Genomic DNA, 12,480 nt, shown 5'->3' with positions numbered 1-12,480 from the left:
GAATCTGTAGATTCCTTTCAGTAAGATTGAAACTATTATTATGTTAATCCTATCAATCCATGATTATGTGAGTTCTTTTGATTATCTGATAAAGTCTTCATTTTCTTTCTTCAGCAACTTGAAGTTCTTGTCATACAAGTCTTACACTTTTGTAGACTGAGTTACACCAAAATCTAATGAATGCTGTACTAAGAGAATATTTAATGGAAATGTCTTATACCAGCAATTTTAACATATATCTGAAAAATGTGGTTAAAAAAAGAAGAAACACACATAAGATGAATAGAATAATCAAAATTGGTACATAAATCAATAAATGAGAAACAAATAAAACAGTGAAAAGAATTAAGAAATACAAGAGCTGGTTCTTTGAGAAAGTCAAGAAGATAAACAAATCATTCAACCAAGCTACCTAAAAGACAGGGAAAGTGCATCCAAATAAACATAATCAGAAATGCAAAGGGAAACATAAAAACAGACTGCAAAGATAATCGAAGAATCATTAACTCTTACCTCAAATGTCTTTACTCCACAAAATTAAAACATTTTAATGAAATTGATGATTTTCTGGACAAATAACACTTAAAAATGTTAAATCAAGATCAAATAACCTATTTAAACAGCTCTTATAACTCTTAGGGATTAAAAAGCAATTATAAAATTGCTCCCAACCAAAAAAAGGTTAGGCCCAATACAAATACTCCTTAAATTATTCCACTAAAGAAAAATAAAAATACCACAGCAAAATTCATTTTATCAGTTCACAATCACCCGGATAATTAAACCACACAAAGTCAACAAAGAAAGAGGATTCCAGATCAACTTCTTTTCTAAACATATATGCAAAAAATTCAATAAAATACTTGCAAATGGAATCCAAACAAACATCAAGATCATCATTCTCTGTGATCAAATAGGCTTCATCCCAGGGAATCATAGATGTTTCAGTTAAAAAAAAATCAATCATTGTACTCTACCATGTAAACAAACTAAAAGAAAAAAATCTATCTTATTATCTCATTAAATGTTGCAATGGCCTTTCACAAAATCCAAAACCCTTTCATATTAAAAGTCTTTGAAAGTTCCTTGATAAAATGTACCCACTTAAACAGAATAAAAGCTATATACAGCAAGACAATAGCAAACATAAATTAAACAGAGAGAAACTTAAAGCAATTCTACTAAAATGTAGGACTTCCTCTATCCCTATCAATTCAATATATCACTTGAAATTCTAGCAAGAGCAATAAGACAACTAAAGGATATCAAGAGGATACAAATTTGAAAGGAAGAATTTACAGTATTGCTATTTGTGAGTGATATGATATTATACCTAAGTGACCCCAACATTCTACCAGAAAACTACAACAGATAATGTAAAAAACATGACCAAAGTGGAAGGATGCAAGGAGAAAAAAAAGAACAACCACCACCATTATTTTATGAGAACACAGGAACTCTAAGGGTGCAAATAGTGGACTTGCATCCCTGGTTTGAATCCTACTTGATATAGTGGATGAGGTTTTTAATGTGTTTCTGGATCATTTTGCAAGTGATTTACTGAATATTTTACATATATATTTAGAGGAAAGGATTGTTGAAGTAGCATTTTTTTAATCAAATGATGAACAGTCTGAGGATAAAACTACAGAAACAAATGTCTATTGTCTTTTCTTAATCTTTATTAACTTGAGTATTTCTTATTTACATTTTGATTGTTTTTCCCCTTCCCGGTTTCCAGGCCAACATCCCCCTAACCCCTCCACTACCCCTTCTATATGGGTGTTCCCCTCCCCATCCTCCCCCCATTACCACGCTCCCCTCAACAATCATAAGTGAACTGGAGTTCATTCTTAGCAGGACCAAGGGCTTCCCCTTCCACTGGTGTTCTTACTAGTTTATTCATTGCTACCTATGAGGTTGGAGCTCAGTGTCAGTCCATGTATAGTCTTTGGGTAGTGGTTAAGTCCCTGGAAGCTCTGGTTGGTTGGCATTGTTGTTCATATGGGGTCTCGAACCCCTTCAAGCTCTTCCAGTCCTTTCCCTGACTGTTTCAACGGGGGTCCCGTTCTCAGTTCAGTGGTTTGCTGCTGCCATTCGCCTCTGTATTTGCTGTATTCTGGCTGTGTCTCTCAGGAGAGATCTACATCCGGTTCTTGTCAGCCTGCACTTCTTTGCTTCATTCATCTTGTCTAATTGGGTGGCTGTATATCTATGGGCCTCACGTGGGGCAGGCTCTGACTGGGTGTTCTTTCTGATTCTGTTCTAAACTTTGCATCCCTATTCCCTCCCAAGGGTATTCTTGTTCCCCGTTTAAAGAAGGAGTGAAGCATTCGGATTTTGGTCATCCATCTTGAGTTTCATGTGTTCTGTGCATCTAGGGTAATTCAAGCATTTGGGGTAATAGGCACTTATCAATGAGTGCACACCATGTGCATTTTACTGTGATTGGGTTAACTCACCCAGGATGATATTTTCCAGTTCCATTCATTTGCCTATTAATTTCATAAAGTCATTGTTTTTGAGAGCTGAGTAATATTCCATTGTGTAGATGTAACATATTTCTGTATCCATGCCTCTGTTGAAGGGCATCTTTGTTTTTTCCAGCTTCTGGCTATTATAAATAAGGCTGCTTTGCTAAACATAGTGGAGCATGTGTCTTTGTTATATGTTGGGACATCTTTTGGGTATATGCCCAAGAGAGGTATAGCTGGGACCTCATGTAGTTCAATGTCCAATTTCTTGAGGAACCTCCAGACTGATTTCCAGAATGCTTGTACCAGTCTGCAATCCCACCAAGAGTGGAGGAGTGTTCCTCTTTCTCCACATCCTTGCCAGCATTTGCTGTCACCAGAGATTTAGATCTTAGCCATACTCATTGGCGTGAGGTAAAATCTTAGAGTGTTTTGATTTGCATTTCCCTTATGACTAAAGATGTTGAACATTTCTTTAGGTGTTTCTTACCCATTCGGCTTTACTCAGCTGTGAATTCTTTGTTTAGCTCTGAACCCGATTTTTAATAGGGCTATCTGTCTACCTGCTGTCTAACTTCTTGAGCTCTTTGTATATTTTGGATATAAGCCCTCTATCAGTTGTAGGATTGGTAAAGATCTTTTCCCAATCTGTTGGTTGTCGCTTTGTCCTAACAACAGTGTCCTTTGCCTTTCAGAAACTTTGCAGTTTTATGAGATCCCATTTGTCGATTCTTGATCTTAAAGCATAAGCCATTGGTGTTTTGTTCAGGAATTTTTCTCCAGTTCCCATTTGTTTGAGATGCCTCTCCACTTTTTCTTCTATTAGTTTGAATGTATCTGGTTTGATGTGGAGGTCCTTGGTCCACTTGGACTAAAGCTTTGTACAGGGTGATAAGTATGGTTCGATCTGCTTGCTTCTACATGTTGACCTCCGGTTGAACCAGCACCATTTGCTGAAAATGCAATCTTTCTTCCATTGGATGGTTTGGCTCCTTTGTCATAAATCAAGTCAATATAGGTGTGTGGGTTCATTTCTGTGTCTTCAATTTTATTCCACTGGTCTATCTGTCTGTTGCTGTACCAATACAACACAGTTTTTATCACTATTACTCTGTAATAGCGCTTGAGTTCAGGGATAGTGATTCCCCCTGAAGTCCTTTTATTGTTAAGGATAGTTTTAGCTATCCTGAGTTTTTTGTTATTCCAGATAAATTTGAAAATTGTTCTGTCTAACTCGCTGAAGAATTGGATTGGTATTTTGATGAGGATGGCATTGAATCTATAGATCGCTTTTGTTAAAATGACCATTTTTACTATGTTAATCCTGCCAATCCATGAGCATGGGAGATCTTTCCATCTTCTGAGGTCTTCTTCAATTTCTTTCTTCAGAGGCTTGAAGTTCTTATTGTACAGACTTTTACTTGCTTGGTTAGAGTCACACCGAGGTATTTTATATTATTTGGGACTATTATGAATGGTATTGCTTCCCTAATTTCTTTCTCAGCTTGTTTCTCTTTTGTGTAGAGGAAGGCTACTGATTTATTTGAGTTAATTTTATACCCAGCCACTATGCTGAAGTTGTTTATCAGCTTTAGTAGTTCTCTGGTGGAACTTTTGGTATCATATAAATATACTATCATAACATCTGCAAATAGTGATATTCTGATTTCTTCTTTTCCAATCTGTATCCCCTTTATCTCCTTTTTTGTCTGATTGCTCTGGCTAGAACTTCAAGAACTATATTGAATAAGTAGGGAGAGAGTGGGCAGCCTTGTCTAGTCCCTGATTTTAGTGGGATTGCTACAAGGTTCTCTCCATTTAGATTAATGTTAGCTACTGGTTTGCTGTATATGGCTTTTACTATGTTTAGGCATGGGCCTTGAATTCCTATTCTTTCCAGGACTTTTATCATGAAGGGGTGTTGAATTTTTGTTTATATAATGGATTACATTGATGGTTTTCCATATATTAAACCATCCCTGCATGCCTGGGATGAAGCCTACTTGATCATGGTGGATGATTGTTTTGATGTGCTCTTGAATTTGTTTTGCCAAAATTTTATTGAGTATTATTGTGTCATTTCTGATTTTGTTAATTTGTACACACTCTCTGTGTCCTCTTGTTAGTCTGGCTAAGGGTTTATCTATCTTGTTGATTTCCTCAAAGAACCATCTTTTGGTTCTGTTGATTCTTTGTATGACCCTTTTGTTTCTACTTGGTTGATTTCAGCTCTGAGTTTGATTATTTCCTGCCTTCTATTCCTCCTGGGTGTATTTGCTTCTTTTTGTTCTAGAGCTCTTGGTTGTGCTGTCAAGCTGCTAATATATGCTCTCTCCTGTTTCTTTCTGAAGGCACTCAGAGCTATGAATTTTCCTCTTACCACAACTTTCATTGTGTTCCATAAGTTTGAGTAGGTTGTACCTTCATTTTCATTAAATTCTAAGAAGTCTTTACTTTCTTTTTTTATTTCTTCCTTGACCACGTTATCAGTAGAACATTGTTCAATTTCCATATATATATATATGTGGGCGTTCTTCCCTTATTGTTTTTGAAGACCAGCTTTAGCCCACGGTGGTCCGAGAGGATGCATGGGATTATTTATATCTTTCTCTATCTGTTGAGGTTTGTTTTATGACCAATTATATGGTCAATTTTGGAGAAAGTACCATGAGATGGTGAGAAGAAGCTGTATCCTTTTGCTTTAGGATAGAGTGTTCTATAAATATCTGTTAAGTCCATTTGGTTCATGACTTCTCTTAGTCTATCTATGTCTCTGTTTAATTTCTGTCTCCATGATCTGTCCACTGGTGAGAGTGGAGTGTTGAAATCTCCTACTATTATTGTGTGAGGTGCAATGTGTGTTTTGAGCTTTAGTAAGGTTTCTTTTACGTATGTAGGTGCCTTTTTATTTGGAGCATAGATATTTAGGATTGAGAGTTCATCTTGGATTTTTTCCTTTGATGAATATGAAATATCCTTCCTCATCTTTTTTAATGACTTGTAGTTGAAAATTGATTTTCTTCGATATTAGAATCGCTACTCCAGCTTGCTTCTTCTGACCATTTGCTTGGAAATTGTTTTCAAGCCTTTCACTCTGAGGTAGTGTCTGTCTTTGTCTCTGAGGTGTGTTTTCTGTAGGCAGCAGAATGCAGGGTCCTCATTGCATATCCATTTTGTTAACCTATGTCTTTTTATTGGGGAGTTGAGACCATTGATGTTGAGAGACATTAAGAAATAGTAATTATTGCTTCCTTTTATATTCATATTTCAATGTGAGATTATGTTTGTGTGCTTTTCTTCTCTTTGTTTTGTTGCCAAGATGATTAGTTTCTTGCTTTTTCTAGGGAATAGCTTGCCTCTTTACGTTGAGCTTTACCATTTATTATCCTTTGTAGCACTGGATTTGTAGAAAGATATTGTGTAAATTTGGTTTTGTCATGGAATATCTTGGTTTCTCCGTCTATGTTAATTGAGAGTTTTGCAGTATACAGTAACCTGTGCTGGCATTTGTGTTCTCTTAGGGTCTGTATGACATCTGTCCAGGATCTTCTGGCTTTCATAGTCTCTGGCAAGTAGTCTGTTGTGATTCTGATAGGTCTTCCAGGCACACAGCAAGCAAGTATTTATGGCTTGGCATTCATACACAGTTGTCCCTGGCAGCACCACGCTTTGAGGGATTCAATTTGAGTTGTTCCCAGAAAATAAAGTGCAAAGGAGATAAACCAAAAATCACTATTGCTGGACTTATCCAGATAGATCTGCAGGCAGGAAATTGGGATAAATAGTGTCACATGGTAATTGCTGATTTCTACAGACATCTGGGATTGTGGTTAGAGGTTTAGGTTGCAATTATAGTTGCAGCCTTAATATTCATTCATTGTGACGTTTTTAACATTAACAAATAAAACAAATAATGTATAAACTCCTATTTTCATGTTAGTATTCTTCTCTTACCTGTTTTTCCCTTTACATTCCAAATCTTGTCCCCCTTCCAGTTCCTACTCCAAGAATTAATAACATCCACCCTCCATGTTGCCTCTGGGAGGGTGCTCCACACACTCCACCACCACCCATGAATAACCCTTTCCGTGGGACATCAAGTCTTTACAGAATTAGGCATGTCCTTTTCACTGAGGCCAGACAAGACAGATATATGTGCTCTAAGCAATGGACCAGCTGATTTATGCTCTTGTGTTAGTAGCTTAGTCTCTGGGATCACCCAGGGTTTCAGTTTAGTTGATATTTTGGTCTTCTTATGGGGTTGCCTTCCCCTTGTGCTCCTTGAATCCGTCTCCTAATTCTTCTATAGGATCCTTGACCTTAGTTCAATTGTTGGCTGTAAATATTTTCACCAGAGTCTGTCAGCTAATGATAGAGTTTCTCAAAGGGCAGCCTTGCTAGGCTCCTGACTGTAAACACAAAATGGCGTCAGTAAGTGTCAGGGTTTGGTGCCAACACGTGGGATATATCCCAAGTTGAGCCAGTCACTGGATGGCCTTTCCTTTGATTTCTGTACATTTTGTCCTTGTATTTATTTTAGTCAAGAACAATTCAGAGTCAACCCATGAGGAATATCCAATGGCCAAGAAGTACCTAAAGAGATGCTCAACATCTTTAGACATCAGGGAAATGCGAATCAAAACAACCCTGAGATTCCAACTCATACCAGTCAAAATGACTAAGATAAAAAAGTCAGATGACAACAGATGCTGACAAGGATGTGGAGAAAGAGGAATATTCCTCCATTGTTGGTGGGATGGCAAACTGGTACAACCACTCTGAAAATCAGTCTGGAGGTTCCTCAGAAAATTGGACATTGGACTATAGGAGGACCCAGCTATACCACTCTTGCACATATACCCCAAAGATGTTCCAACATACAACAAGGACACATGCTCCACTATGTTCATAGCAGCCTTATTTATAATAGCTGGAAACAACCCAGATGCCCGTCAACACACGAATGAAGACAGAAAATATAGTACATCTACACAATGGACGATTACTCAGCTATCAATAACAGTGATTTCATGAAATCACAGTAAAACACATATGGTATGTACTCACTGATACGTGGATATTAGCCCAAAAACCCAAATTACCTAACATACAGTACACAGACCACACGAATCTCAAGAAGACAAATGACCAAAGTGCAGATGCTTTACTCCTTCTTAAAATGAGGAACAAAAATATTCATAGTAGGGGATATGGAGGCAGAGTTTGGAGCACAGACTGAAGAAATGGCTATTCAGAACCTGCCCCACATGTGCCCCTTATATATACACCTACCAAGACTAAATAAGATTGAGGAAGCTAAGAATGGCATGCTGACAGTAACCAGATATAGATGTCCACTGAGAGACACAGTCAGAGCATATCAAATACAGAGGTGTATGAAAGCAGCAAATCACTGAACTGAGAACGGGACCCCCATTGGAGGAATTAGAGAAAGGATTGAAAGAGATGAAGGGGCTTTCAATCCCAATAAGAACAACAATGCCAACCTACCAGAGCTCCCAGAGATTAAACTACTACCCAAAAACTATAGATGGACTGACCCATGGCTCCAGCTGCATACGTAACAGAGGATGACCTTATTGGGCACAAATGAAAGGAGAAGCCGTTGGTCTTGCCAAGGTTGGACCCCCAGTGTAGGGGAATTTGGGGGTTTGGGAAGAGGGTATGGATTGGGAGGGGAACACACTTGTATTAGAAGGGTAATGGGATGGGATAGGAGGCTTATGTCCAGAAAAATCTGGAACGGGAATGACCTTTGAAATGTAAATAAAAGATATCCAATTAAAAGAAAGAAGGAGGACATCCTGAGTTTTGCAGGCAAATGGATGGAAGTAGAAAATGACATGCTGAATGAGGTAAGTTGGAGCCAAAAGGACATGCATGGTATGTTCTCACTAATGGGTGGTTATTAACAGAAAAAATTAGAGAATATCCAGAACACAGGCCACAGAATTCCAAAAGGTCACCAACCTGAAGGGCTCAAATGAGTTTGCCTCGGTCCCACTTTAGGGGGGGGTGATAAAGCAACGAAAAGCAGGGAGGAAGGTAGGGAAGGAGAGGAGATGAAAGGGCATTCGTGTTAAGGGAAGGGGAACATGATCTTTTATTGGGTGGGGGAAAAGATTTAAATCCTGAGGGCCAACAGAAAGAATGGAAATAGGAGACCTCTGGAGAAAGGACTTTGGGAAGACCCTATAGATTGTACTAGAGACCTATGAAGTGAGAGACTCTCAGGTCTCAAAGGTGGGAACCCTAGATGAATGGTCCTACAGTGGAAAGAGGGAACTTATTTAATCCACCCCCAGCAGAGAGACAGGGCATCAAGTAAAGGATGGGGTTGCTATCCTACAGCTAAAGGTCTAACCCATAATTCTTCCTCTCTGAAAAAAAAGCAGGGATGGATATGGAGAAGAGCCAGAGGAAAAGCAGGTCCAGTGACAGGCCCAATGTGGGATCTAACTCAAAAGGAGATCCCAAGACCTGACACCATTTCTGAAGCTATGGGGTGTTCACAAAAAGGGACCTACCATGACAGCTCTCCAAAAGACCCAACATGCAGCTGAGCCAGATGCAGATATGTGTACCCAACCAATGAATAGAAGCTGCTGTCCCCTCTTATTGAATTAGGGAAAAGCTGGAGGAAGGTAAGAAGGAGGGAAATCCTATAGGAGTACTAGCCATCTCAATTAACCTGGAACCCTGAGATCTCTTTGACATTGGATCACCAACCAGGCAACATACACATGCCTCTGAGATGAGGTCTCCAACACATATACTGCAAAGGACTCCTGGGTCTGTGTTAAGTCAGTGAAGATGCACCTAACCCTTAAGAGACTGGAAACCCTAGGAAGTTTAGAGTTGTGTTGGGGTTCGTCGGGTCAAAACATCCTTGTGGAGATGGGGGGAGGGCAGGAAGGAGTGGGAGGAAATATGGGATTTGGGACCTTCATGGAGTGGACAGTTGGACCAGGCAGGGAATAAAATTTATAGTGTAATATGTATATGTATATGTATACATGTATGTAAATGTATATACAATCCTGAAGGGATTAGGGATACAAGGGACATACCTAAACATAATAAAGACAGTGAACACCAAGCTCATAGACATCAACTTAAAAAAGAAACAAAAAGCAATTCCAATAAAATCAGGAATAAGACAATTTTGTCTGCTCTCTCCATACCTATTCAATATAGTGTTTGAACTCTGAGCTAGAGCAATGAGACAATTAAAGGATATATAAGAAATATGGGCTAGAAGTTAGGATGGTTTGAATAAAAGTAGTATCAGAAGTTCAAGCCAGGTCAATTTCTCTCCCTTCTTAGTGCCTAATTCAGATTAGAACTCTCAGCTATCTTTTTAGTACCATGTATGACTGCTACTACCTTGTGTCACAGAATAAGTATAATGAACTAATCCTCTGAACCTGTATGCCAGCCCAAAATTAAATATTTTCCTTTATAAGTTTCACCACAATCATGTTGCATCTTTGAATCAATCAAACTCTAAAAGAAAAACTGGTACCAGGGATTATGGTAATGCTGTGATAAGCTAGACTATGCTTTTGTTTGGAGAAATGTGAACTTTGGGACTTCTGTATAGAAAAGCAATTGAATTTTTAAGCTGACCTTAAGGGGCCATAGTAGTATGAACATGGAAGACAATTGTGCAGAAAGTGATATGAACTATGACATGCTGGCACATGAAGTTTACAGCTTAGAAACATTTATTGTTATATTTTCATGAAGAATGTGACTGCTTTTGGCCCTTGGCTAAAATAAATCTACCTGAAGCTAAATTGAAGAATTTTGGATTAACAGCAATAGTAGTATAAAATAATTCTAGTACTGACTATGTTGTCTACTTATTAGTGGACAGTCCTATAAATATCTATAATGAAAAAGAACAATCTAATAATATATACACAGTAGGTGAAAAAAATGAATACTAGGAAAATGTTTGAAGAAAAGTCTGATCCTGCATGGAAAAAAATGAGTGGTGATTTAATGGTAAGACCCCACTCAACCAAGCTTACAAATTATGGAAAGAAAATAAAAGCTTGGGCCCCAGTATATTGATGCATACTTTCAATACCAGCTCTTGGGGGAACATATGTAAGCATATATCTCAGTTCAAAGCCAGTCTGACTACAGAGAATGTTCCAGAACCACCAAATGCAGACAGTTAACAAAGCCATTGGGAAAAAATGTAGTGAACTTATAATTGAATTGGGAAGGACAGGACCAGCCCCAGAAAGTAGCAGAAATCGATAGCTTTGGCCATGTAGTTCAGGATTAAGAGTTAAGGATACAAGAAAGTAGATATGGAATATCCCACCATGAGTAAGGAAAGCTATAAGGCAGGTGTTCAACAAGAGAGTCCTGGAATGGATAGGAATGCTGCCTACAAGTTATGTTAATTCTATGGCATAGAGAGAGATAGATAGATAGATAGATAGAGAGAGAGAGAGACAGAGACAGAGACAGAGACAGAGAGACAGAGACAGAGAGACAGAGACAGACAGAGACAGACAGAGACAGAGAGGCAGAGACAGAGAGGCAGAGAGAGACAGAGAGGGAGAGAGACAAGGGACAAGGAGGGAGGAAAGGAGGAAGAGAGAGAGATGATAGAGACCAACACAGAGAGACAGAGAGACAGAGACAGAGATAGCCAGAGAGAAAGATAGAAAAATGCAGAGAGTGACAGAGCAAGGCAGAGAATCAATAAGCTGACTCCTTCACTATATTCTGGATCAGTGCCTTGCTTAGCAAATGTCAGAGCTTTCTCTCGCAGCAGATGAGAATAAATACAGCATAGCCAAACATTATGCAGAATGAGAGACCTTATAATAATCCTTGGCCTTAAATTGAATATCTCTATCAAATCCTTCTACTCAGGACTCAGAGAAATCTGAAGAAGGGTAGGCAGAGTATGAGAGCCAAAGAAGATGGAAGATCCTCTAAATCAGTCTGATAAGTCTCCATATGGACATAGAGAAACTGGGCACCATGTACAAGGCCTTCACTGGTCTGCATCAGATAGGTACCCAAAACTAAAGAGAGAGAGAGAGAGAGAGAGAGAGAGAGAGAGAGAGAGAGAGAACATACATTCCTACTCCTACCACAAAAGGATTCATCAATTGATAAATACTTTTAAATGATAATTTGGCTTACTCAAAATGAGACATACCAGGATGGGGGTGAGGGAACTACTATACTAAGGATAGACTTCATGCCAGTATTACATGGTAAATAGAAAAGAAACTCAAGTGCACATTTTGGAATATCTTATCTCATAATGTAATATAAAATGTTTGCTTTATATTTGGTAATTTTTTATTATGGACTAATTTTATGTATTTTAGTATATTTTTTCTTCTCTTTTCTACCCTGCAAATCCTTTTCATATACAATGTGGCTTCCAAGTTACTATTTTTATGGGGTTTCTGAGTCTCAAAACAAGTAGCTCTGTGATTCCTGTGCCTTCCTTTGGCTTCTCTTCTTTACGTTTATCAGTTTCTCCCAAGTACCAGGGATTAGTTTTTGATTGTTATGTTTTATTTTAGTTTATCTTAATTATCCCTAAGACCTTAGATACCTGTTTGTTTTCTGGGAAACGGAAATTTGGTGAATAACAATAGGAGGTTTTATGAGGAGGAAAGGAGAAAATTAGTAAGGGGAAAATGTGATCAAAATTTATGAGTTGAGAAAACAAGCTATTTTCAACAAGAGATAAAATTAAAACGAGAAATAATTCTTCTTAAAGAGGAAAGGAAAAGATACCCAAATGTATTATTTTATGACCAGGAAGAACTTATTCTAAAACTACTGAGTCCATTCCAGGTAGTACTCTATTCATATAAAAAGAATAAATAATGAGTAGAAGTACTATTTCAGTTAGGGAAATGTCACATCTTAAGATATCAATCCATGGGAAATGAGACCCATATTATGCACAGAAGTCAAACTGCATTTTAACGTCTGC

General features: G+C 38.1%; 1 protein-coding gene across 1 annotated transcript in view; it reads left to right on the top strand.

The window, feature by feature from the left end:
- LOC148007748 (uncharacterized) overlaps positions 1-12,480 on the top strand; it is a 192,754-nt gene that overhangs the window by 6,589 nt on the left and 173,685 nt on the right. The window lies entirely within an intron of this gene.

Source organism: Rattus norvegicus, chromosome 1 (assembly GCF_021556685.1).
Source record: "Rattus norvegicus strain SHRSP/BbbUtx chromosome 1, alternate assembly SHRSP_T2T, whole genome shotgun sequence".
Taxonomy (NCBI): Eukaryota; Metazoa; Chordata; class Mammalia; order Rodentia; family Muridae; genus Rattus; species Rattus norvegicus.
Note: the sequence above shows the minus strand (reverse complement) of the source record. Positions and strands in the feature narration are given on the sequence as shown.